We start from the raw sequence: 26307 nt of genomic DNA, 5'->3' as shown, positions 1-26307 counted from the left end.
GAGGGGTGCAGGGTGGGGCATGAGGCTCACTAAGACCTCTGCAGCCAAGCTCATTACCATCTCTGGGGAAGATTATTAGCATGGGGCAGCTCTGGCAGTTTCTAGAAAACCCTTCAAACTTTCTCTCATAGCACCAGCATGCAGGTTCCCTTCTAACTTCCGGGGTACCAGGAGGTGACTGGTTAAAAACTGGGTTGGGAGGGTTCTGTTGAGGTCATCCTGCTCAGCCCCAGTCTCCAGACAGGTCTCCCCTGCAGGGTCCAGGACAAATGACTGCCCCCTCCAGGGTCCACCACCCTCTCACTGCAAGGTAAGCCTTGCTCTGGGGAGAAAGGTGCTTCTAACTCCTTGAAATGAATGCCCAGGCTTGTGTAGGTAGAATGACCCTTTCAGCCTTCTCCCCATCCCTGCCCTTTACACTGGTCTTTTCCCATTTCCCAGTCCCCCAAGACTTCGTTCATCTGGAAATGGTTTTTGTTTCTTTATGTTTATCATGAGTCATTGGCTATTACTCCAGGTAAGCGGAGAATTAAGAGCCACTGACCAACTTATAGGCAACGGTTCCCCTCATCAGCTCCTAGATACTGACCTCTGAGTGGTCCCCATGCCCAGCCCCCCACCTCCTCCAGCATGGCCCCCATCCCTCAGTTTGGTTCCTCACCCTTCCCCCTCCTACTCTGGGTACCAAGTTGTTGGCCAGCACACCCTGCCCACTGGCCCCACTCCACCCAACCCTGTCCATCTATCCATCTGTTAGGCTCTCTGACTTGTCTCTGCTGTTTGATGTTCAAACTGTCGGCTGTGACAATCGTATCTGATCTTTAACAATGCAATAATGGAATAGTGACTGGAGGGACACTTGGATAATCAGCTAGCACAGGCTCATCAGTGGCACAGAACAATCACGGCGATGTAATAACAGATCCCAGGAAATTTCAATTAAACCTGGAACTTTGTTAGGGTTTCATCTTATTTTCAGCACAGCGAAGGACAGCGTAATTGCAATCAACTAAAGCCAATGCAAATCTCTTCCAAAAGCCCCTTCCCCTGGGTATGCCAGGGAATTAAGTCCCGCTCTTCCTTAGCTCCTGCCCATCTTAATTCTGAGCAATTTAATGAACTCCTTCTCTGCCCTGAAGAATGTTCCAACTGAGTCCCTGGCTCCTCTAAACAACACGATCATCCTGGCCTCTGACGGTAATGATAAAGATGATGAGGCTAAGAATTAGCATTCATCCAGGGCTCGGGACATGCGCCCAGCACTGTGCTAAGCCCTTTATATGATGCATCTCATGGAAAACTCACTGCAGTTTATTGAGGCACTGATTAATATTATCGTCATTTTACCTATGAGGTCACTGAGTCTCAAAGTTGAGAAATATGCCCTGGGTAACACATCTTGTAAATATTAGTGGTGCAGCCAGAACTGTAAGCCAGACCTCTCTAGGTCCAAAGCCCATGACTGCTTGCTCACTTACGCTCTCTCTCTTTTCCCCTCCCTTCCTTCTTCTCTCTCTCTTTTTCCCTGTCTCTCTCCTTTCTCCTGTCCCCCTCTGCATTAGGTATTGGGGGAGCCTAGAAAATGTAGAAGAAAGGGTAACCCAAGGATTGTCCTCCCTAAGAATCTCATGTCGGGTCCTTGGTGTCCAGTTTAGGGTGAACAGCTGGGGAGATTTTTAAAGAACAGTTTCCCTGAATGCTGCCCCCAAATCAAAGCACCAAATCAGAATCTCTGGGAATGGGGCCCAGGCATCTGTATGTTTTCAAAGCTCCTTTGGTAATTTTGAAGCCCACTGTGCTCAAAACCTCACCCTGTGCTTCTCCACCTTGCTCTTGGGGGTGTGAACCTGGGCCATTGGCTCAGCCCTGCACCCCATGGGTCTCAGAGGGAAAGTGAACCAGAACAAGGCTCCTTCTGAGAAGGTGTGTGCTGACACACCTTCTACGACCTCAGCCCTGGCTTCCATTTCCTCATCTCTGATAGGAAAGGTTGGATCAGGCGGTCCTTCAAATGCCTTCTAGCTCCAGCCGCCTGAGGCTTGAACAGAGGTTTCCCAAAATGGTCAATTCCTGGTCCCAAGTCCATGAATTGCCACAAGCTTGTCTGGGAGGAAATTCAGGGCCAGGAGTACCTTTTCAGGACCCCTCGTCAGTTTCTCAAAAGTCAAACCACATTATTTCGTACTTGCCTTTAAATTGACTCTCTTTATTTACTTAAATGTTTTTAGAAACTAAATCTTACATCATTACTATATATGGAAAGCCATAGCCCCTGCCACAAATCGAAGGCAACAATAAAAATTTCACCATCTAAATTCATCTCCTGCGTCATCAGCAGTGTATAGCCCACACCAGCTCCAGTCTTCTTTTCCAGGCAGCTCCTCCTTTCCTTAAGCGTGATCCTGACACCTAACAACCTCCGGTCAAACTGCAGACCCACACCACTCACTCCTACAGGAAAGACCCAGGGAGGGTCTAAGTCTTGAAGCATGGAACTGTCTTTTCACTCATTGTTTAGGAAGCTTGTCCTTTCAGGGGGACTAAGTCTGCAGCATTGTCCTTCTCTGAACCTCAGTTTTGACACCTGCAAAATGGGTATCATGAGACAGAAGTCACAACTTGGGCTTCTTGGTGGTATGAGCTTGCTTTCTCCTCTCTCCCCAGCTCTTATCATCACAGGGGCAGGGGCAGAACTAACTTATGGAGAGGAAGCAAAGAAGGATGGTTGTGTGGTAATTGGAGGGACTTCAGAAAGAAAGTCCTTGGACTTCAAAGTAGCAACCTCTCCAAACTTGTGTGAGACACCTGATCTGTCACCATTGGCAACTTAGAGTTCTGGGTTTCAGGCCCACCTAAACCCTTTGGGCTCCATTTCCTCACCTGTAAACACTTGGTAAACCTCAGCTAGACACTAAAAGGGCTATGACCCCACCCTGCCCTCTTGGAGCTCCATTCCAGCCATGGGGCGGACACATGATAAAGGTGCACGCTACACAGTGCTAAGTGTCAGCTCCAGCGGGTGACCCCAGGGCAAGAGGGGGAGTACTCAGCATAGTTTCCTTCTGCAAACTCCCTCCTCTCACCCTTCAACTTGAACAGTGCCTATACATGCCCTGCATAAAATGTGAGCTCTCCATCTTGTCTATTTGGGGTCCACTTGCGAGTGGCAGCTTCCTAGAGGTGAAGAGTACAGGCTTTGGGGCCTCAACTTAAGATGTGTGTCACTCATGGCAAAGTATTGACTTTTCTCAGATCCAGTTTCCTTATCTGAAGGATAGAGACCCTCTAAGGATTACGTGAGATGATGCCTGCATAGTTATCAGCACAGAGGATGAAAGAGTTAGCCCTCCACTTCCCTGGTGGCGCAGTGGTTGGGAATCTGCCTGCCAATGCAGAGGACACGGGTTCGAGCCCTGGTCTGGGAAGATCCCACATGCCGCGGAGCAACTAGGCCCATGAGCCACAATTACTGAGCCTGCGCGTCTGGAGCCTGTGCTCCGCAACAAGAGAGGCTGCGATAGTGAGAGGCCCGCGCACCGCGATGAAGAGTGGCCCCCGCTTGCCGCAACTAGAGAAAGCCCTCGCACAGAAACGAAGACCTAACACAGCCATAAATAAATAAATAAATAAATAAATAAAAAGAGTTAGCCCTCCAGAAACATTACTTGTAGTTATTATTGTTCTCTCTGGTAGAAATTCTAGTTTTGGAATGCGGCAGGCCTGGTTCACATGCCGGATCTACAGCTTGCTATGCGTATGATCTCTGAGCCTCACCTTCGCATCCATAAAGAGGGGAGATAATAGTGGCCTCGCAGGCGAGGATATCAGAGCAAGGTCTTGAAGACCTTGAACCACCACCTGGGGCTGAGGGGAGGCCATGCGCCCAGCTGGCACAGGGCAAGTCTGGACAGGGCAAGTTCAAGGTTCACCTGTAAGCCCCCTTCCCCGTCTACACTGCCCCACACTCAGCCCAGAGTTGCCCTTCTGAGGTGTTTTTGTTTTCTGATGGTCACTCTCAATGTCAGCCTGAGCCCCATGTCACTGAAAGGACAGGCCCGTCCTCCACGGATCTGGATCAAGGCTGGTCACCTACCGTGGACAATACTGCTGCTGACCATGACAAGGGGGCTGCACAGTCCAGAGAGGAGGGGGCAGCTGCCCCAGGTGAGCTCAGGGCGGGGGGCGGAGGGGAGGAGAGGAAAGGAGGAGGAGAGAGGAAAAGATGCCCTCCCTTCTCCTTCTCTCCATCTGCATCCCCTCCCTGCTCATTTAAACCCTCACCAGCTCTTTGAAATTCTTCAAGAGGCAGCGGTGGCGCAGAGGAGAGACCCGGAACTTCTAGTAGAAGACACGTGTTGGAATAGCTTCTGCACTTGCCGCGTGAAGCTGGACGGCCCTCCTCAGGGTTTTCTCATCTATGAAGGGCGATGGTGCAGCTCCCCTCCAAGGCTCACTGGGAGGAGTAGATGAGAAACTGGCGTAGTTACAGACTTCTTCTTCTTCTCTTCCTCTTCTTTGAATCCACAGCTTTTCAGGAGCTGCAAGATTTTCCCTCCCACCTCTGGGCCCCTCTCTGCCTTCCAAGCCAGGACACGCTCACCCCACCACCCTGGGTGATGCAGAAGTAGATTTCAGGGGTCACAAACTCCCGAAACATTAGGACATTGATGATGTAATTAATCAGCCCTTCTTTGGGCTCTGGCCGGAGCAGACCTGAAGGCCCCTTTCTCAATGATTAGAGAAGGGGGAGGTGATTCCTGCCCCAGGAACATTTACATTAGATCACGTGGACGAAGACGGCCTGCCTTGGAAGGGCACACCCCCTGCTCCGTGCCCAGGGGCTGGGACATGCCCTCTCCTGACCCCACTAGAGCCGCCTTCTCCCTCACCTGGCATTTCTGGCTGCTTGTCCTTGGTCCACGCTGCAGCACTGCACACCCCATACAAGCAAGAGCCTGTTTGAAGCAAAATCCTTCATCAATTACCTGTAAAAATGAGATGGAGAGTGCTGGGGGACAGAAAGAGGAATTTATTTATTTGTTCTCTATGCTTTGAGTTAGTTTTTAAATTGTCCTTCTGTAGACAAAGGCATCTCTCCAGCAGCTCAGCCCCAGATCACGGCAGCTAATCTACATCCGGCGAATCAAAATAGCCTCCAAACCAGATGGAGACCTAGAGCACACCAGGAAAGCAGAGCCAGTTCTGAGTGCTGAAAGGGGGATTTAAATAGAGTCACATGAAGCCTTCTTGGGATTTTCTGGGGCAAGAGCAGGGTAGCGAAGGGAGACTGGAATTGCCAGGACTAAGAAGATGCAGGGATGCAGAAGTTAAGGAAGGGAAGCGAGAGTTCACTCTGGCACTTTCCCTATAATTTTCTTCAAAGCCTTGAGTGGGAACAATCCTCCCAGAGGTCAGGGTGTTGGTGTGTCTGCAGTGCTCAGATGGGAGCAGAGGACGGAGGTTTTGCGTGTTTCCCAGAGACAACATGGTGCTGAGGAAAAGCATGAGCTCTGGAGCCAGACCTGGTTTTGTGCTACCCGTGAAAACTTTGGATGAGATCATTTGCTCCCTTGAGCCTCAGCTTCTTGGTCTGTAAATTGGGATTGCGATATTTATCTCTCAGGGTTTTGATGAGGCTTAAGATAAGAAATGTGAAGCACTGTGCCATAGACAGAATGTTTATGTTCCCCCTTCCCATGCCCCTCAATTCATATCTTGAAATCCTGACACTCAACACCCAAGATGATGGTATTAGGAAGTGGGGCCTTTGGGAGGACTTGAGGTTGGAGCACTCGGGACTGAGACACATGTTTTTATAAAAGAGACCCCTAAGAGCTCCCTTGCCCTCTCTGCCATGTGAGGACACAGCAAGAAGACAGCTGGCTATGAACCAGGAAGCAGGCTCTCACCAGACACCAAATCTGCCAGCATATTTACCTTAGACTTCCAAGCTTCCAGAACTGTGAGAAATAAATTGTTTTGTAAGCCACCCAGCCTATGGTGTTTTTGATAGAGCAGCCGGAAAGGACTGAGACACACCCAGGAACCTAACAAGTGTTTGTCCTCTATCCTGAGACCCCTTCCCTGGAGTCCCCTGTGGGGAAGGGTATTTGGGGGGCATGGTCGACCTTTGCCCAGTGGAGGAGGAGAGGTTCAGTTTGGGTCCCCTCACGGTCCTAACTCAAACTTCAGTTTCTTCTCTGGGCCAGCGTGCCCTATCCCAGAGCTCCAGTGTGGTTCCAGGCTGACAAACGAAAGTTCACTTCCAGACTCAGAGTCTGCGAGAGGGAAGAGGACGTGTCTGTATCCTCGCCACAGTAGCACCAGGGCCAAGCACAGTGCCGGTACACAGTAGGCGCTCAGTAAACACCTGCTGATGGGACGACTGAGTGAGTGAGTGATTCCAGAAGAGGAGGAGGGAGAGTGTCTGCATGAGTGTAGGCTCCGACCGCCAATGACAAAGCTTTGGAATGAGGGAAGTGACTCTTACGGTGCACTGTGGGAACATCCCCAAATGCCCTCATCCGGCAGCTGCCCCAGCTCAGCCCCAGCCCCAGGTCTGTCTGAGTCCCTGGCTCGGGAGTCACTCGGAAATGAACACAGCCAACCTGCCCTGTCTGAGTCTGTCTCCTCTAGCTCCTTGAGGGCAGGGATAGTCTTGGGCAGCTCTCATCTCGGGGGCCCAGAACAAGGCCTGCCAGGCATTTGCTGGAAGGACAGTCAGGAAGATAGCAGGGAGGATGGGTGTGAGCCAGGGGCTGCATCAGGTGGGACAGGGTCGTTGCTGGTCCCAGGAGGGGCCTGAAGCCTTCGCTCCCGCTGCAGCCACGGCAAGGCCTGTCTGGGGCCTCCCTTCCTGCCTGTTTTATCCACACCCAGCCCGATGCCTTGCTCTGTCCTGCACTCCCTGCCACACCTGCCCCTCAGCCCTGGCCTGCCCCCCCCACCCCCGCTCACATATTTATCCGCGGCCAGTCGCCTGGGACCTCCAGGACTTAATGAACTGCCGAGTTGCCGAGGCAGCCTTCCATTAGTGGAGAAAATCTGGGTTGTGATGTGGAGATCTGGGAGGGACCTGGTGACCAGGTGACTGCTTGCCCACCTGCTGGGGGTGGAGCAGGGAGGGCTCAGCGAGGACCTTCGGTGACTGAGCCCTTCAGGGGAGCTGGGAGGGCAGCAGGCCCCCAGCGGCCTTGCAGGCCAGGACTGGGTTAGGGTCCGGGATGGGCGTGACACCCTGAGAAGGCACGGAAATGCTAGAAGGGAGAACTTCAGGCAGAGCAGCACAGTTAAGGTGTGCTGGGGATGGAGAGGGGGCGGAAGGGAGGAAGATGGAGGGGGCCTGGTGGGCAGCGAGAATTAGAGGAGGACGCTGGCCTGCAACAGCCCAGGGGCAGGATGGGTAAGATGCCCGCCTGCTAGAGAAACAGAGAGAGAGAGAGAGAGAGCGCGCGAGCGGTGAGCCAGGCGGCCTGGCTTCAGCAGACTCCCAGCCGATGAGCGGTGACGCCAGGAGAAGTCTGAAGGGATGGATCCCAGCAGGGGGCACGTCGGGGTCTCTGCGGGTAGAAGAGCTGGGGAAAGGGGGGCCACGCAGACTGACCCACTGTGTGGTCCTGCCTCACTCACCCCTGCCAGTGGCTGCTCGCTTCGCTCCACGCTCGGCTGACGCTTTCTCTCACTGTCCAAGTCCGGCACCTGCAGGCAGGACCAGGGCAGGACTTAGTCAATAGTTGCATCTGCACCAATTGGCTCCGTTTTGCCAGGCACCGTGTTCCCGTCACCCTGTTCCCTCCACCCTGGTGCTCACTCATCAAGTCTCCTTGTTCCCACTTTACACCTGGTGGCAGCCGGTCTGCTGAACCAGCATCCTCCCACCAGGCCCTCTGGCTGCGAACCATCGGGTTCCAGGGCCTCCCGCAGCTCCAGGCTCCTAGGAGGCCGAGGCTGGCTCAGCACAGGCTGCTCAGCATCCCGGCTCTCCCTGTGGGCTCAGGGCGCAGCTGGTTCCCAGGTTAGACACACACGCGGAGGGAGCCAGTGGTGGCCGCACAGGGAGGCCCGGCCTGCACCCTGGGCCTGTTCTTGACTTCAGGCAAGTCCCTGCTCCTCCTGGGTCCTGGGACTCCCCACTTACAAGGTGCAGGGTAGTAACACTTGCTCTGCCACCTCACAGGACTCAACAGAACCCCTGAGTGAGAAAACAGATGGGAAAATACCACATAAGATGCTAGATAGCTGCAGTTATTAAAGTCATGTGTACACACTTGGCACGGCTCCTTCCTCCATCCCCCTGCATAGGAGCTCCTTCCTAGGGGCTGGGATGACCCTGCACGCTCTGGGAAAGGCACCCTCTGACCCTGAGGGCATTCATGGGCCAGGGTAAGGAGCAGGGCAGGGTCAGGGTGGAGTCATAGGAGGAAACATCACAGACATACACAGAAATGCACCAAAGGGCTCTGTGGCTCCCCCAGTCCCTTAAGTGGGGAGAGTCTCACGGTCTCAGTTGGGACCCTGGACTTTGGTAGGAGATTGGTGACCCAGCCAGGGGGGCTGAAGGTAAGCTCAGCGACCTTGGCCCCATTGGTCGGGGGTAGGGAGAAGGCAGGCTGGGAGGAAGTGGTCCTGCACTAGTTGGAGGACAGGGTCCCTCCATCCCTTGTGGGGCCCTCAGACAGTAGGGGCTGACTTTCTTATGGTCCGTGGGTATCCCACCCCCCAGCCTGGAGCACCGAGGTGGAGCCCCACCTGGGCTTCGCAGGCCGCCGGCTCTCACACCTGGGAGAGGCGAGGTGGGAGCTCAGCATTCTGGGCACCCTGACAACAGCTCTGCAGAACAAGTCTGGGTGTGCCAATGATCTCCATCCTTCACTGCTTTCTCCCCTTTCCAGCCGCTCCTGGGCCCCTTGCTAATAAGCGGGAACCACTGCCCCCATGTCGGGGGAGGGAAGGGGGCAGGTGTTCTAAGGCCTGGAGCCAGCGAGCCGTTCTCAGAGGGGGCAGGGCAGAAGTCTGACATAAGAAGGGACACCAGACAAGGGGGTTCATGCCAATGGGACTTACTGGAGGCAAGTCTGGGCAGGGCTGTTTGCTCAGCTGCCTGGAAAAGCAGCCCCAGCCTCCTACCCAGCTCTGCTCCAGGAAAGAGCTCCCTTAGGGTTCCCACCCAAGCCCCACATCCCCTGTAGGGAGCTGGGGCTCAGGACCAAGCAATGGCCAGGCAGAAGCCACTCCGTACAGCACACTCATGTCAGATTTCCCCGCCGTGGCCATCTTCGGCCTCATCTCTGAGCTTCTGGGGCCCTCAGCCGTCACCACAGCCAGCAAATCTGCTTTTCCAATCAGCAATGAGAAGGTGGAAAGGTTTTTGAAGATGCGGTTTTCCCGCTGTTTAACCACAGAATCAGGATGTTCCTGTGGCACAAGTGAGGCCGGCAGCCCTGGAATTACAGCCACATCAAAGCTGGGAGGATCTTTCCAGCCATTCACTGCACATCCCGCATAGACCAGAGGGGCAGAGGTGCCCAAGGGCACACAGCTGGAAGAAACAGTTCCCGATCCCACCGGGAGCCCAGCCTGTCTCCAGCTCCTCCCCACTTGAGGCCCCTCTTCCTGCCTGTCCCTCAGGGTCCCAGGATGTGATGTGCAAGGGCTGAGTGGTCAGGGGCTAAGAAAGACTCCATCCAATGCTTCCCAGAAGACATGCCTCTCAAGGAGTGGGAGAGACCCTTGGGGGCTGGAGACAGTGGCAAGACTAGAAAGAGGCCAGCTGGAGCTAGCACGGCCCTGGCCGGGGCTATCCAAGCCATTCTCCCATGAGTTGTGATGTCACGGAGGGGGCACTGGCCTCGAGTTGGGAAACGTCATGTGCTACTTGGAGCTGAACTACCTTGTAGCTGCAAGTTATAGAATCTCTCCAAGCCTCCATGCTCATCTGGGAAATGGGCATGTACCTACCTCTGATTCACTGGGAGGCTGAATGGGTGCCAGATATGGGTGTGCAGCAAGGTGTGTGGCTCACAGCAGACACCCAGCCACTGCTCTCCTCTCCTCTTCGCTCCTCCCATCGCCTCTCTGGACTTCAGTCTCCTAAACTGTAAAAGGTAGAAGTGAATTTAAATGGTTTCTATTGTATCTCATGACCACCTTCTCCAACCCCCCGGTCATTTTTTGAAATTTCTAGTGACTCGATGGAGCCAACACACACCCTCTGCATGACAGCCCTTTGCCACACACACACACAAAGGACACGCCAGGCACGCCGACTGTGTCACAAAATAGGATTTCAATCCTGGGTTACATATGCCCTGTGAATATGGTATTCATAGAGTTTTCAGGAACAGTTCTGATTTATGACGGTTTGTCACCCAGTGACATTTTTAGAATGAAAGTGTTGCCAGGACAACAGGTATAAACCAGGAAGGCCCTGGAATCCTATGAATACTCATCAGGGCTGCGATCTCTTCGGGTAAAGAAGCCTCCTGCCCCACACCCTTGCCCGGGCTGCTCACCACTCCATGGGTCTCTGCTCTAGGACGTCTCCTGAGCCCTCCGGCCGGCTCTCTACTCCTCCTCTGACCATCTCAAATCCTCATGTTTCCGTCTCTCTTCACAGTTATCTCTGCCCTGTCATCACCTACTTGCCTCTCTGCCTCTCACACTCGCCATGAGCAACTTAGGCATGGGAACCCCCATACCTAATACTGCCTGGCATATAGTAGATGTTCAATAAATGTGTATGGGAAGAAAGAACGATGACTGCCCAGCTAGGAGAGGGAAGGTAGGCAGAGAGGAGGGGGTTAATGCAGCTCCTGGTGGAAGCTGGAAGAGGCGGCTTAACCATCGAGAAGAGAGCTGTTGCTTCCTACCGGGCCAGCCAGAGCACGCTTCCGCGCTCTCCCCTCTCACCCCAACGTACACGTCTCTGCAAATGGCACCTGGTGCTTGGCCAGGGAGCTGACATCTTCGTGCCCGCAGGTGACAGGCCGAGAGGACAGCCAGTGCTTTGTTGAAAGGCTTTCAGAGTTGGAGTCTCTGCACCCAGAAGAGGAAAGGCAATTCAGAGCCCTCTCCAGACAGGGCCCAGCCCAGCCCCGGCATCCAGAATGGGTCCCCCGTGCACACTAGCCGGCTGCCTGGGTGCCGTCACTTGTCACTTGACAAAGGAGAAGGATGTTTCTCTACTTTCCAGCTAGACAAACTTTCGGAGATGCTATCTGACTGTGATATAAATCCACTGAGAAAGCCCTGGAGGGAGCCCCGTGCAAAGCCCCAAACTGGACACTAAAAACAAATAAAAGCTGATAGTTTAAAGGCTTCATGTGAGCTCCATTTGGTGGATAGAATGAAAATAGGGATTTAGTTTGTCCTCTCCCACTAACACACTTTGGGCCTCTGAGGGCTGAGATTTTAAATCTTTTGTGTTCTGTTGCACGGACTCGAGTGGCCAATGAGCTGGAGTGGAGCCCCAGAAGCTAAGACAGCCTCCAGCATCCGCTCTCCACCACTGGCCTCTCCACCACTACCTCCCGCAGCACTGCTTGGAAGGCGAAGTGCAGGGCTCAACACTCCAACGCTGGAATGGATGAGTCCCAGCTCTGGCCCAGCCCAACAGCTGCCCCAGTGATTACCCAGGCCCAGGTCAGCGGCATTTCTTTAGGGTGAACTGGTCAGGTCTGCACATGCCGCTCCTGCAGCCCAAGGCCCAGTTTCCCTAAGCCGCGCTGGAGATGGGGCAGGTTTAACCATCAAGAGGTGTTGCCTGCCTAGATGTCACCTCCTCACATACCTCTGTCTTCCTTGGTTGCGACCCTGCAGCCAGCAAACTTGGAACCTAGGAAGATGGAAAAGCCAAAATGAAAATTTGGGGAGGGCTTTGACACAACACCAAGGATACAGTGCAACCTGGAGTGACCAGGGGCACACAGCCATCCTGAAGCCTCTCTTTGGGGTGAGTAATGAAAGTGTAGCTGCTCCCGTCAAAAGTATAGGCCATCACTTTCTCAAAATATCACCATGAGAGGGAGGAAGGATCATGCTAATCTTATTCGAACTCAGTGGTTCTCAACCTACACATTAGAATTAGCCAGGAAGCATTTAAAAATCCCAATGTCCAGGCCACACCCCAGACCAATGAAATCGGAATCTCAGGTATCAACAGTTTTCAAAGCTCCCCAGGTGATTTCACTGCAGAACCAAAGTGCAAAACCACTGTTCTAATTGGCTAGACCTACCAATGGACATGTGGAGGCTGGGGGGGGGGGTGGGTCAAGGGCACCCATATTTCTCAAGACCCTTGCCACTGCTGCCTTCACCTCCACCCCTCAATTTAGACCTGAAGGTGCTGAAGGGATGGCCAACAATGGAAGTCAGGTTAAGAATGCCACTGTTTCTTTCCCCCAGGCATGGTGAGCCTGATCTTGGAATGGTCTGCATCGGGATTTGCAGGGTATGGAAACAGCCCACTGGCACCTGGGATCATGTCAGATACGGGAGGGATATTGGCAGTCATACAGGTCAACCATCTCCAGTTTTACAGATGAGGACACAAAGGACATCAGGGTGTGATCTAACTAGTGTTGCTGAGCACTTGTCTGAGCCCTGGGCCTTATCCTTTATACAATAATGCCTCTCTTGGGGCTTCTGGTTCTGTAGGACTTCCAGCTCTGCCACTGAAAGGTGGGGGCCTAGGACAGCAAAACCTTTTGGCTTCTGGCAACCTCTTCCTGAGTACATTGACCAAGACAGAGAGGAGAGGAGGAGTCGTGGTAGCACCCCGGTGAACAGACCTGTTCTTGAATCTTGGCCCTGCCATAGAGATGCTCTGTGACCTTGAAGACCCTCTCAGCCTCTCTGAGCTTCTATTCCACTTGTCTTTAAGATGGGGAAACTAGTAACAGTCAAACAAGGCTGTTAGGTAATGGTTAAGTGAGCTAATGTATCTAAGGTACCTGAGCCATACTAGGAGTTTAGCAAAAATTACTTTCCACCCCTCCCTCCCCTTCTCCTATTTCTTTCCTAGAATTGAGATGATGCTTTCTGCAGGCAGGGTCACTGCTCTTGGCTCTTAGAAGCTGTGCTGACCTGGGCCAGTGTAGGATGTGTGTCCCCAAGCACCTATAGGATGGGAGATTAAGGACCTTGCTCTTCCCCCAAGAGAATCCCCTGGGTTGTAGTAGAAAGGGTGGGTCAAGCTCCTTCAAGTTTCGTAGGAACGTTCCTGCAAGGTCAAGCCTCTGCGCAGAAGGTTCAGAGTTCCCACCTGGCCCCTCTAGCCCCACGTGTGGCATCCCTCATGGCCACTGACCTGGAATTAGGTGAAATAATTAACTAATTTGTCAACAAGTACCAACTGAGTACTTACTTTGGACCAGAGATAAAAGGTGACAAGACAGACATTAGACAAGTAATCTCAGCTCAGGGTGTTTGTGCTCTGGTGGGGGAAAGAGAGGGAGCTTTGGGAACGCTAATGAGGAGACTTCACCCAGACTCGGAGGAGATCAGGACGACTTCCTGGAGGAGGTGACCACTAGCTGAGAACTGAAGGATAAGTAGGAATTATCTAGAAGAACTCCCCGGAGGCTGAATGACATTCTAGGAAAGGGGAAGAACAAACATAAACTCTGAAGCTCATAGGTGAGAGAGAACCCTGTGCCTTAGAAGATCTGACGAATTGTCCAGAACTTTCGAAACATGACCAAGCAAGAGCCAGATACTGAAAGATCTTCCAATCCAGTGGTTCTCCAGTTTGAGCACACATCAGGGTCACCGAGAAGGCTTGTTCAGCTCTGGGCCCCCTCCCAAAGTGTCTGATTCGCTGGGTCTGGGGTGAGGCCTGAGAGTCTGCATTTCTCACAAACTCCTGGTTGATGCTGATTGGCTGGTCCCAGCATTGCTCTGTTCCAAGCCATGTTAAGTGGAGAAGGCTCTAAGAGAAAGGGGAGCAATGAAGCATTTTCAGCTGAGAAGCAGCCAGATGTGCCCTTCAGAGGTCTCACCTGGCTGCAGGGCAAAGGGTGATTGTGGTGGAGTGAGTGGGTGCCTGTTGGGAGCTGCTGGGACCCCAGCATCTCCGGTCGCTTCCCTTTGCAATCAGGGGTAGACTCAGCTCGGAAAGCTTTCTGCTCTTGTTAAAGAGAGAGCAGTCTGCAGGACGACGATGTTCCCTAGGCCTCTTGCGTTTCTGCACGTCTTGCTGTTAACTGACTTTCTTCTGAATTATCTTTTTAAGAATGTTAGTAAAGCAAACAGCCTTGGATGATAGAGACAATGTCTCTTGGGAGCAAAGGAAAAGTTGGCTTAGAGTCCAGTATAATAATGTCTCCTTCTGGGGCAAAGGTCAGGACGGCCTACTTCTCACTAAAAAAGATTCAGGTTCCCTAAGCTCAGGACTCCTCTCCCGTAGAGCAACCCTCAGAGTGTGCAGATGTCACCTGGCCCTCTTCCAGTCACCCTGTACGAATTGGGGCTCAGGGAACCGTGCAAATGCTAGCACTCTGGCTACTGCTATTGCTGTGATGACCTTTGTCTCTGACTCAGAAGTCTCATGTATTCTGCCAGCATCCAGGAAACCGTGGCAGGCTAACTTGTTAGCTTGCAAGTAGGGAAAATTGCCAGACCCTTCACAGTCCTCAACACTCTCCCATCCTATTGCACCCCTGCCTCCTTCAGTGGCTTCTCCCAGCGGCTTTCCTCCCCTCCCCCCCTACATAAAACTGTACCAGCCCAGCCTCCAATTCACCTTCTGGAATATCCAGCTGTCACAGACCCCTCTCCAGGACTTTGCAGCAGTGTTTTCTGCATCTACCCTTCATATTCATCTGCAGGTGGGTTTTTTCTCGAAGCCTCCCATCCCCAGGAATCCAGGGCTTGGTCAGCGATGGTATTTTCATAATCCTACTTGGAGTTGGGCTTTCACAGATCCTTAGGTCCACTTGTCATTGTATTTGACCTTCCCAACAACACTATGGGGGAGGGCTGATTTAGTCCCCACTCTACGGACTTGGGAAACTGAGGTGCTCTGACCTCAAGACTCATCACTAGCAGGGCAGGACCAGCTCCAAATCGCTGCTCTTTTCACACCAACACAGTTGCTGCTCAGTTTCATGTTTCAACATCAACCTGAGCCAAGCATGATTAGGTAGGTAAGGACAGATGGAAGTATAAAAAACAAAAAAAAAAACACAAAAAACCTGCAAAGCCAAAGAGAAATTGTTCGGGAATTACATTAGCGTTAATAATCAAGGGCTGACTGCCTGTAGGTTTAAACATTTCCAGGCTGGGAACAAGAGCCTGGGCCTCATCGCCTGCCATTACACAAGGATGTGTTTGTAGGTGGTGGGTTTTTCCCTTTTAACCATCCAGGAGAAGAGGCTGTGCTTCCCAGGTGGTGGGAGCAGAGGCTACAGGCTCACTCCAGGCAGCCAGGTTTGTTTTTGAATTGTAGATTGCCCGGTTTGATTGGAAAGTCAGAAGTCTAGCCAGGCCCCCTGCAGACCTATTTATGTAGAACCAGTCTCCTCTCTGAGACTGAATAAACATCAGAGACTACCCCGGCTGTTGTCAGAGCAGGTGCCAATGTCAAGCTCAAGCTGAACATCTGGGGAGTGCCGGAACGCAGAACAGACCCCCAGCCCCGCCCCGCGTACTCTCAGAATTTCCTTTCCTGCTCGCAGTCTGCATCTAGCCACATGGAACTTTCAGCATCCACCTCGTCCTCAGCTCCTAAGTTCAGTTCCTTCTTTCTCCTCCACCACTCCCGTTTCATCTCTAAATGATCTAATATTAATGTTCTCGTCATTACAGTGCTCAGAGGAAAAGAACAGGTCTTGTCCACAGAGAGAGGGAGTTGGGAAATTAATATAATATTTGTTCAGGATTGACTTCGAGCTGTAATTCCCGCTGCCAGAGAGACCCATCTGTTTAAAACTATCAGACACTAATTATCCCGAGCTTGAACACAATAGCAGGATTGAGGAGCGATGTCCTGATACTCCCACACACACTTGCAATTTAGCATTATTATTTATTAAGGAAAAAAAAAATCTCTTCGTGAAGATGGATCTCCCATCCACTTGACTGGCAGAGGTTCCCAGAGAACTGAGCACAACAGGGAAGAAGCCTGTGGAATTTCTTGATCAAAGACTGCCAGGAACTGCATTCATCTGGCTATACAGGCCAAATTCATTCCCAATTCTTTCCCACTCTCTACCCCAGCCAGATTCCCCACCAAACCACGTCTTTGGTGATAGTTAATAAAGATACCATCATCCTCCAGGTAAATGGGGGTTGAAACCACTGATTCATCTTTGAAGGTTCTCTTTCTTTCATCCTCCTGAGTAATCAAGTGCCAAGGCCTACAAAGTCTATTTCTACCACTTCTTTCACATCTGATCCTGCTCCTTTATTTTCAAGGCTAACATCCAAGTACTTGGACAATAGTAGGTGTCCAACTCTGGTTTCTATCTCCTTCTAATCTGTGTTATGATTCGTTGCTACCCTGATTCCTCCCACCAAAAAGGAGGGTGGGGAGGGGAAGAGAAGGGGGAACGGGAGGGGAGGAGAGAAGAAGAAAATTGGTAGCAGCACAGCTAAGTCATTCACCTGTTCAAAAACCCTTAGTGGTCCCCCTAGGCCACCAAATAATTGGGTATTTAACAACCTCCAAGCTCTGGCCTCAAGACATTTCCAGCCTTCCTTCTTCCTACTGTTTGCACTCTGTAAATGTATAATCTGGATAAAGCGGACTGTTCTAGTCTCCACATTCACTGTAGACTTTCTTGCATCTTCTCCTTTGTCAAGTTCATTCCCTATGAAATGCCTGACCCAGCTCCCTTTGCCCCTTCCTTCTTCAAGCCCTTCCTTATTCTACAGCCAGACCTCTCTCCCTTTTCTGATCCACTGCAGTGTTTTACTCGGGCCATGCTTTAAGGCACGTAACACTTGCCTAATATGTGTATTGGTGTCCCTGTCATACTAGGTTCCTAGTAGACTGAACTCTCCTTGAGTTGGTAAAACGATATTTATGGAACTCCTGTCTGGACCAAACACTGAGCAAGACACTGGGAAATAGTAGTAAATGAAATAGACATAATTCTTTCATGAAGAGTACAGTCTGATGACAGACAGTAAATTAACCATGAATGTAGCATTTGTGAGTAGCACAGACTCTTACCGAGGAGGAGTTCCAGGTGCTAACAGAGAGACATAACTAGACTGGGGGTGGGGAAGGTCTCTGTGAAGAAGCAGTGGTTTAAAGTGGTTTAAAGTATTATCTAGGCAAAGAGAGGAGAAAAATATTTCGTTTCTACTTTTTTTTTTTTTAATAAATTTATTTTATTTTTGGCTGTGTTGGGTCCTCATTGCTGCACACGGACTTTCTTTTAGTTGCGGCGAGCGGGGGCTACTCTTCGTTGTGGTGCATGGGTTTCTCACTGCGGTGGCTTCTCGTTGTGGAGCACGGGCTCTAGGCACGCGGGCTCAGTAGTTGTGGCTCGCGGGCTCTAGAGAGCAGGCTCAGTAGTTGTGGCACACGGGTTTAGTTGCTCCGCGGCATGTGGGATCTTTCCGGGCCAGGGCTCGAACCCGTGTCCCCTGCACTGGCAGGCGGATTCTTTACCACTGCGCCACCAGGGAAGCCCTTAGTTTCTACTTTTTATCTGGAAGAAACCACATGTATTAAGGCCCTGTAGAGATCACATATAGGTTCTAGAAAGCTCCCACTGGAAGCAGTGTAGAGGATGGATACTATGGGAACCTTATAAAGGGGGGGTTGGGACTGTGGGCAGGACAGTAAGACTGGAAACTAGAAACCCAGTTAGGAGACGATCGTAACACTTCACATGTGAGGTAATAATGACCTAAACTCGGCTGGAGAGGAGGGAGGGGTCGAATTTCTTGGATGCTAAAATGGAAAGAGAATCACCAGAACTTAATTTCCAGTTGGCTGTTGGTGGAAGAAAAGGAAGAAGTCCAGAAAGGCTCTTAGGTTTCTTGGTTCTGACTAGAGGGTAGTGCCCTTAACCGGGAGAGCATATATCAGGAGCAAGAGCAAATTGGAGGTAGGTCCAAAGAGGCGTCCCACCGGGGTTTACTTAGTCGGAGGTGCGGGAGATGTTAGAAGGAAAATTCCAGCCTTTCACAGTACCTACCACAATGGTATTTGTAACAGCTTTATTAAGGTTTAATTGATGTACAATAAACTACTTATATTTAAAATGTACAGTTTGATGAGTTTTGACATAGATCTATACCTGAGAAATTACCACCACAATCAAAATAGTGAACACACGCACACCCCAAAAGTATCCTCCTGCCCATCACAACCTTTCTCTCCCACTCCTCCCCACCTCCCCTCTCAGGCCACCACTGACCTGTCACTATAGATTAGCTGGTGTTCTCTAGAGGTTTATGTAGATGAAAGCACACAGTGTATACTCTTTTTTGTGTGGCTTCTTTCATTCGGTATCACTATTTTGATACTCTCCATGTTGTTGCCTGTTTCACTAATTCGTTCTTTTTTAAAAAATTAATTTTTATTGGAGTATAGTTGATTTACAATGTTGTGTTAGTTTCAGGGGTACAGCAAAGTGAATCAGCTATACGTATACATACATCCACTCTTTTTTAGAAAATTCTTTTCCCATATAGGTCATTATAGAGTATTGAGTAGAGTTCCCTGTGCTGTATAGTAGGTCCTTACTAGTTATCTATTTTATATGTAGTAGTGTGTATATGTCAATCCCAGTCTCCGAAATTATCTCTCCCCCCATTCCCCCTTGGTAACCATAAGTTTGTTTTCTACATCTGTGACTCTATTTCTGTTTCGTAAATAACTTCATTTGTACCATTTTTTTAGATTCCACATATAAGCAATACCATATGATATTTGTCTTTCTCTGTCTGACTTATTTTGCTCAGTATGACAATCTCTAGGTCCATCCATGTCATTGCAAATGGCATTATTTTGTTCCTTTTTATGGCTGAATAGTGTTCCATTGTATACATAACGAGGACATGGAAACAACCTAAATGTCCAGCAACGGATGAATGGATAAAGAAGATGTGGTACATAATCTGTTCCTTTTTATCATTGAGTAGTATTCCATTGATCAGATGTACTACAGTTTATCCATTCACTTATTGATGGACATTTGGGTTGTTTCCAGTTTGGGACTATTACAAAGAAAGCTGCTATAAACATTTCTATACAAAGCTTTCATCTGGTGAAAAATTATTTATTTCATTTTTTCTTGAATAAATACCTAGAATGGAATGACTGGGTCATATATATGGTTACAGTACTGCAGTATAATTCTGCACAAACCATCTGAATTAATGCAGACTCCAGAGATTAAGGGGATAGTCCCCAGTAAGACTCCCTGCACTTCAGATGCCAGCCACAAGTTTGGGGATCCCCAAGCCACCTGCACTTCTGAACAACTGGCAGCAAATTCAGAGGTTCATACAACTTCCTTGGGTTTTATAATTCACTAGACCAACGCACAGAACTCTGGAAAATACTATACTTACAATTTATGATAAAAGATACAAACCAGGACCAGCCAAATGAAGAGACACATAGACAAGGTCTGCGGGACCCCAAATGCAGAGGCTCCATGCCCTCTTTTCCTGGAAACAGGACATGTGGCTCTCCTGACACAACAATGTGTTCACCAGCCAGGAGTTGGTGCCCAGAATTTTTACTGGAGTTTCATTATGTAGACATGATTGATTACATCTTGGCCATGTGACTGAACTCAATCTCCCAACCCCTTCCCTTCTCTGGAGGAGGTCAGGCCAACATCACGTAGCTTAAAGCCCAACCCTATAATCACAAGGTTTGTCTATACTGCAGGACCAACGCCCATCTAGAGTCAACTCCTTAGTACAAACTCAGGTGTGGTCCCAGGGCCCACCATGAATAACAAAGGCACTCCTTCCTAGGGTTTAGAAGCTCCCTCCCAGGAACCAAAAACAAAGATCAGTCAAATTCTTTGTTATACAACAATGGTGTTTTATAGTCAATAAATCTTTGTTAAATATATTAATGACTAAATTCATAAATCAAAGCACCAATAAATGAATGACCAGGAATAACTCTTTTCAGCTGCATACAGATGAAAACCATCTCAAACTAACTAGGCAAAATGTCGGCTTGCGAAGTGGAAAATAACTACGAAAGTTCAAAGAATGAAGAGGTCCAGGGATCCAACAACCAGGAGGCAGAGTCAGGAATCAGGGCCATCGGACACCTGCATCTCACCATTCGCATCTCATTTCTGTTTGTCCGTTTCAAGCGGAGAGAGGCTTTTATTCCCTTTTGACAAGGAAGATGGCCTTCAAATGCCCTGATTTATAGTTTGTTTGTTTGTTTTTTTCCTCTTAGCACAAATAGATAAATTTCAGGGAAGAACTCTAATTGGTTCTATTTGGATCATGTGCTCAATTCTTGGGCCAATCGCTGTCCCAGGGAAGTGGGATCATGTCCAGGCCTGGATCATGTGCCTATCCTTGTAATCTGTTGTTGTGATTAACAGGCCATTGGAACCATGAGGGCCCCAAAGGAAGAGAGGACGAATAGATAAATATTATGTATCTACTACATTTTTTGTCTATATAATGATTTTATTTTTATTTTTATCTTTTGGCCGAGCCGTGTGGCATGCGGGATCTTAGTTCCCTGACCGGGGATGGAACCCGCGGCCTCTGCATTGGGAGCGCAGAGTCTTTACCACTGGACCACCAGGGAAGTCCCTGTCTATATAATTTTTTTTTTTTTTTAAGTGCAGATTGAGATTCAGTAGGTCTGCGGCAAGTGGGGGCCCCTCTTCATCGCGGTGCGCGGGCCTCTCATTATCACGGCCTCTCTTGTTGCAGAGCACAGGCTCCAGACGCGCAGGCTCAGTAATTGTGGCTCACGGGCCTAGTTGCTCCGCGGCATGTGGGATCTTCCCAGACCAGGGCTCGAACCCATGTACCCTGCATTGGCAGGCAGATTCTCAACCACTGCGCCACCAGGGAATCCCAATATATAATGTTTTAAAGTTTAGAAAAGAGTTCCACATATATTATCTCATGTAGTCTTCACAGTGACCCTGTGACATAGGGTTACATTTCACAGACTTGATCTTTTAACTGTGAGTCCAGAAATATATGTATCTAGCTTGTATTTCAGAGTCTACACAAAAACTTTTCATATTCTTTAATCAACTATTTAATCAAATATTAATTGGGCACCTATAATACACCAGGAGATACAGCAGTAAACAAGATGATGTTGTACCTTGTGGAGCTTACGTTCCAGGGGAAAATGGATAATAAATAAGCCGATTTTAGCTAGCAGGACCATGAAGAAAATAAAACAGGCCAGTAGGATGGGGTGCTTTGTGTACAGTGACCAGGGAGGCCTCTCTGGGGAGAGGTCGTGGGCACTGAGCTGCATGAATTCCACAGGCCATTCCTCCTTCCAGCTGCAGCTTGAGCACATTAACTCCTTCGCTTCCCAGCCATGATGCCAATGGCCACCAACCCATCCAGAATACCTTCCACTGAGAGCTTCCTCTGACTCCTCAATGATGAGCTTGCCAGGTCTGAAATGTGCAGGAAACCGGAAGAACAAATGGGGAAACATCTAAACTGCAGCTTGAATTATTTAAATGTAACTAAGGGCTTTCTTTCAGAGTCCTCTGGCAGGGAAATCATGGATTCTCTTTGGCAGTAGGATCTATTTTCACCTGGTTAATGTGGTCCCCCAAGGACCTTTGCGGTCTTTTCAGGGGCAGAAGCGTTAAACTAACCAGGGTCTGCTCCAACATTAATCTTTGAAGTTGTGATGAAAACCAAGCTCATTTCTGGTTCTTGATCCAAAGAGAACATAAAGAGAGCAGCGTCGCTATTCCTTTGGGAAGCCGGCCACATCTCCCTGGAAGTCAGGAAGCCATGTAATATGTCCACGTCAGAACCAATGACTCTTCTGGGAGCCTATCAAGTTAAGATCTTTTAATCAGAAAGCCTAATGCTATTGATTAAAGAGCTATCACCAAAATCAGAACTCCCTTGGCCCTGGGGCTGGACAGATTTACGTTCTCCCTGCCTCTAAATCTTGAGCTAGTACACACTTGGCACCCCTAGGAACTCAGGGCTCAGACAATAAGCAGAGCCCTCTACGCTTTTCCTGGAAGGTGTCTGCGCTAGCCTCAGTGAGGGGTGGAAGGCTTGACCTGATTCCAGGCCCTACTGCCTGGGCTCTCTGTGTGGCCTGGTATCCCTAATCTTTATGAATAGCAGCTAAGGCCACATGCAAGGTGCCCCAGAGCACAGATACTGCCCCAGATTAAAAGAATCAACAATATAGTTCATAATTTCACAGTCTCTGTAAGTCTGAGGCAAACACCATGGAACGCAATTGAAAGTGTCTTGCTTGTCTGAACATTGTAACATCAAGTCTTCCCTCCGCTTTCTCGACTGTCCATAGAGCTTCTGTGTTTCCTTCGAAGGCACGGTTCAAAAGTCTTCTCTTGCTCGACACCTTTCCTGAGTCCCCAGGCACAGCCGCTCTGTTCACATGCCACTTTGTACATGTAAAGCACTCATCACATGGCACTGTAACATGTACATGGGTACATATGTCTTCCCCAAGACTGTCAGTGCCTTGGAAAGAAGAACCATGTTTTCTTAGCTCATTCTCCTTGTGCTCTGCCCAGTGACTGGCTGGGGATAAGAGAGTCAGAAAGTATTTGTTAAATGAATAATTCCATGAATGGATGAATGGGCTACTTCAGCAGACCAGGGCCTTACCTGACTTCGAAATCCCCATGGCCATGGATTACAGGTTGGAGAACATTAATCAAAATCTTGGCCTAGTGAAGTTGGTGTGATGGTCTCAACATCCAGTAAACAGTTGCCCCACAGAGCTATGCCTTCTCTGAGAAGCTGTCTCAATTCCATCACCACTGGGAATTGTGCATGATGCAAAGGAGATGCTAACAGGAAAATAGCCATTTGTGGAGCCTGAACCAAAGATGGAGGTGAGATAGAGAGAGATGAATAAAGCCATGAAGGAGACAGGGACACCCTGACCCCAACACCTCGCCCGCCAGACCAACCTTGGAGATCAGGGGACTGAGAGAGAACACAGCCAGATTGGTCACTAACAAAGGCAAACATCTAAAATGACAGTGGGTAGGATTTAGGTTCGAGCAATTCATTCCCACAGGAAGACCCCAGAAGTGGGAGAGCATGGGAGACAGATAATAGAATTTCCTTTTCTGCAGTTCTTATAAGAGGCTACGTCTTCTCCCACACCACACCCCCACCCCCCAAACCTGGCAGAGTGGCTGTGGGACAGTCCTATCTGGAAGCACAGGGAAAGAGACTGGATCTCCACCAGCCAGAGGATTATGGGAATATCCTAGCATCCTGTTGCTACGATACTGAGTAGACCACCAGGGATGGAGTGGAGGCTTTGCCAAGTCCCCATTCCAGGCACAGCAGTGTCAGTAATTAAAGTTCACTCTTTCCTGACACCAGCAGAAGCAAGTGTAACTGGAGAGGCCCAGGTCTCACGTGGAGGGAGGAAAAGCTGGGGCTGCCGGCTGCGATTCTTCTCCCATGGTTGGTGTGAGGCAAAGCCAGGTGCAGGAAGCAGCTGAATTAAACAGTGTCATGGGGGTGGGAGGAGGGAGGAACAGTTGTGATATGAAGGAAATGCTCATTCCGACAAAGGAAAATCAAAGCCCCAAAAGATTCCACAGGGAGGAAAGGTGAGCAAGGGGGAAATGAAATGGAAAACACCAACAAATTAGAAATCAGACACAGAGGTGGTAGGAAGGAATTGGAACACTCTCAAGCAGGGAGGCAGCTCCCCAAAGGGCTGGTCTTTCCGGAGAGGACCTGAGATCCAGCAGATCTGAATAGCATTTCCTTGGAGTGAAGGGGAACCCACTGTACTGCTTTTGCTCCAGCAAAGAAGTGGCCCACGTGGAAGCATCAGAGGCATATCCTGTCCAGGAATTCTTCCTGTTCTATGAGAACATCAACTTAGCAGACCCAGTCACCTCTCTCTTATTTGCCAGAGAATCAATTTGCTGATTCTCTGGCAAATAAGGATTTCCTGGTAAGGTGAAGGGCTGCCTGGGTACCCTTGAAAATATTTCTTATCTTGACTTCAGTGAAAGTGCTGGAGTTCAGACACATCTGTACACGTGTACAAAGAAGCCAGCGTGCAGGTGTGGGCTCCACTAAGTTCCACATCTAAAGGGTCCACCGTCCTTTGAGAGTCCCCTGGGGCTTCAGCAATTGGAAACAGAAAAGGAGCATCCTTGCTAAAGGACTGTTTTCACAGGTGCAGGGCTCCTCTCGCGAAGCCCTCTGCGCAGGTTCCTGGAGCTGCCTGTAAAGTCTCCATCTCTAACTCAGCCCTCTAAGCTCTCATTACCCCTGGCACAGCCTTTCAACTCCCTCAGGCTTTCCAGCCCCCGCATGTGACTGAATCTCTGGCCAGGAAGGGCCTTCCTCTTCCTCTTGCTCTCAGCTCCCTCCTGCATGGTGACCCTGCTTCCCCCAAAAGCTTTGGCACCTGGGCGTTTCCTCCACCATTTGCACTTTCTTCACTGTACTTCTCTGGGGTCCTTTGCCAAAGTCATTAAGTCTCTTTCTCCTGTTTCTTCGAGCCTGTCTTCATCTGAGAGCCCCATAGAGCCGGCTCGAGTCCCTTCCTCCCTCGGAACTCCTCTCTAAGCCCGGGTTCTGGACAGAATGAGACTCCCCGTGCTCTGGACATCACCAGGCAGACAAAGTTTGCAGGGCTCAGTTACTCTGGGAGTAGCAGATATGTCAGCTTGATAAACCAACATACTGGGCTCAGGGCTGGCCGTGTTTGCCCACTATATCTCCCGGAAGGAAAAAGTCTGAATCAGAATGGATTTCATTTCCAAACAAAGGGACATGGAAGAGAGGAGCAGCTTAAGGAAGTAGGGCTGTTCTCCCGGAGGAGAGAAGCCTCAGGTTTACATGAGAGCCACCGTCCAGGGTGATGGAGCTGAGAGATTAGATTCCATCTCTGTGCTCCGTGGCATGGCTGGCAACTCAATGAGGACAGACGTCAGCTCAATGGAAGAAGTACCACGGAACCATCCAGGTGGCCCCGAGCCTTAAGACGTACTGAGCTCCCTGTTGCTAGAAGCATGCAAGTGGGTTGAAGACCAACTGGCAGAGGAGATTTCAGCATGGAAAGGGGGGAGAGGGAGGCAGGGAAGGAGAGGGAGAGGAGAGGGAACCAGATGACTTTTAAAGTCTTTCCAGTCCCGAGAATCTGGTTATTACCATAGAGGACAATGGCCTGAAACAGCAAGGGACTTCAAAGGCCCCCGGGAACACTTCTCCTAATCACAGCATCATAAAGTCTGGAGCAAATGCCAGAGGTCATTTTCTACAACTTCCCTGTCCCTGGGCGGCCCTGTCCGGCAGAGAGTTTATCACCCACACAGGGATTTTCACTGGAGCTAGCTGGAATTTCTACAGTGTTGCAGCCAGAGGTGAAGGATGGCTCTGTGGTGGCAGGTGGAGAGGAGAAGAGCTCCCCTGGGAGGGCCTCAAGCTGGGGAAACCCTACGGAGGGCCCCACCCTCAGCCGTGGGTCAATTACCGCGTACAGATGTAGTCTCTGCGCTAGAGGGAGAGAGAGCTGGGGGAGTTTCTCTCAGTTGGAGGCCGTGAAACAAGTTTAGTTCATTCCATTGTTGAGCTGCCTCAACAGCCACTGACAAGGGAGGGGTTTTGCAGACAGATTGAACCTCTGGAGGGATGAAAGTCGCTCAGAGACAAACACACACACTCACAGAGTTTCCTGCGCTTAAGCTGTTTGGAAGCTCCTGTCATACGCACCTCGAGCAAAGAGAAAGGAAGTGACGGCTGCCGATGGAAGTTGGGCATGTTTCCCCAACGCTGGCACTGCTCTCTGTAATTCTCCTTCATCGCGGAAGCTTCCTTTCAAAATAACTGGGGAGTGGTGAGATTCATGATGGCAGCGCCTTCACTCCTCGAGCAAGTGGCCTTGCTGTAGAGTGGCGGGGAGATCTGCCTCCCGGTGGGGATATTCCCAGACCCCTCTGCGGCTGCCTTGTGCCGGCTGATGGGGGCCAGGCCTCTGTGATGCCAAGCCTCTGAGCCCTGGAAGCATCTGGTGGGCTTTACACTTTCTGTACAGGTGGCTGGTGTCCTGTGGGTACCAGACTGTAAGATCTCAGAGCGGGCAAGGGCCAAATTGTCCTCCTGCTAGTAGAACAAGGTTAACTGGGCTGGGATCCC

The 26307-nt window shown here is 50.2% G+C and overlaps 1 long non-coding RNA gene across 1 annotated transcript; it reads right to left on the bottom strand.

Moving 5' to 3' along the window:
- LOC309668065 lies at window positions 1-26074 on the bottom strand. Its single transcript, XR_014268058.1, has 3 exons — window positions 7811-26074; window positions 7630-7698; window positions 1-4955 (listed from the first exon to the last, which is right to left on the bottom strand). It is a non-coding gene; the product is annotated as an uncharacterized lncRNA (long non-coding RNA).
- Between the last annotated feature and the right edge of the window lie 233 nt (window positions 26075-26307).

Source organism: Balaenoptera physalus, assembly GCF_965194825.1.
Source record: "Balaenoptera physalus genome assembly, chromosome: 10".
In the NCBI taxonomy this organism is placed as follows: domain Eukaryota; kingdom Metazoa; phylum Chordata; class Mammalia; order Artiodactyla; family Balaenopteridae; genus Balaenoptera; species Balaenoptera physalus.
This window is presented reverse-complemented; position numbering and strand designations above follow the sequence as displayed.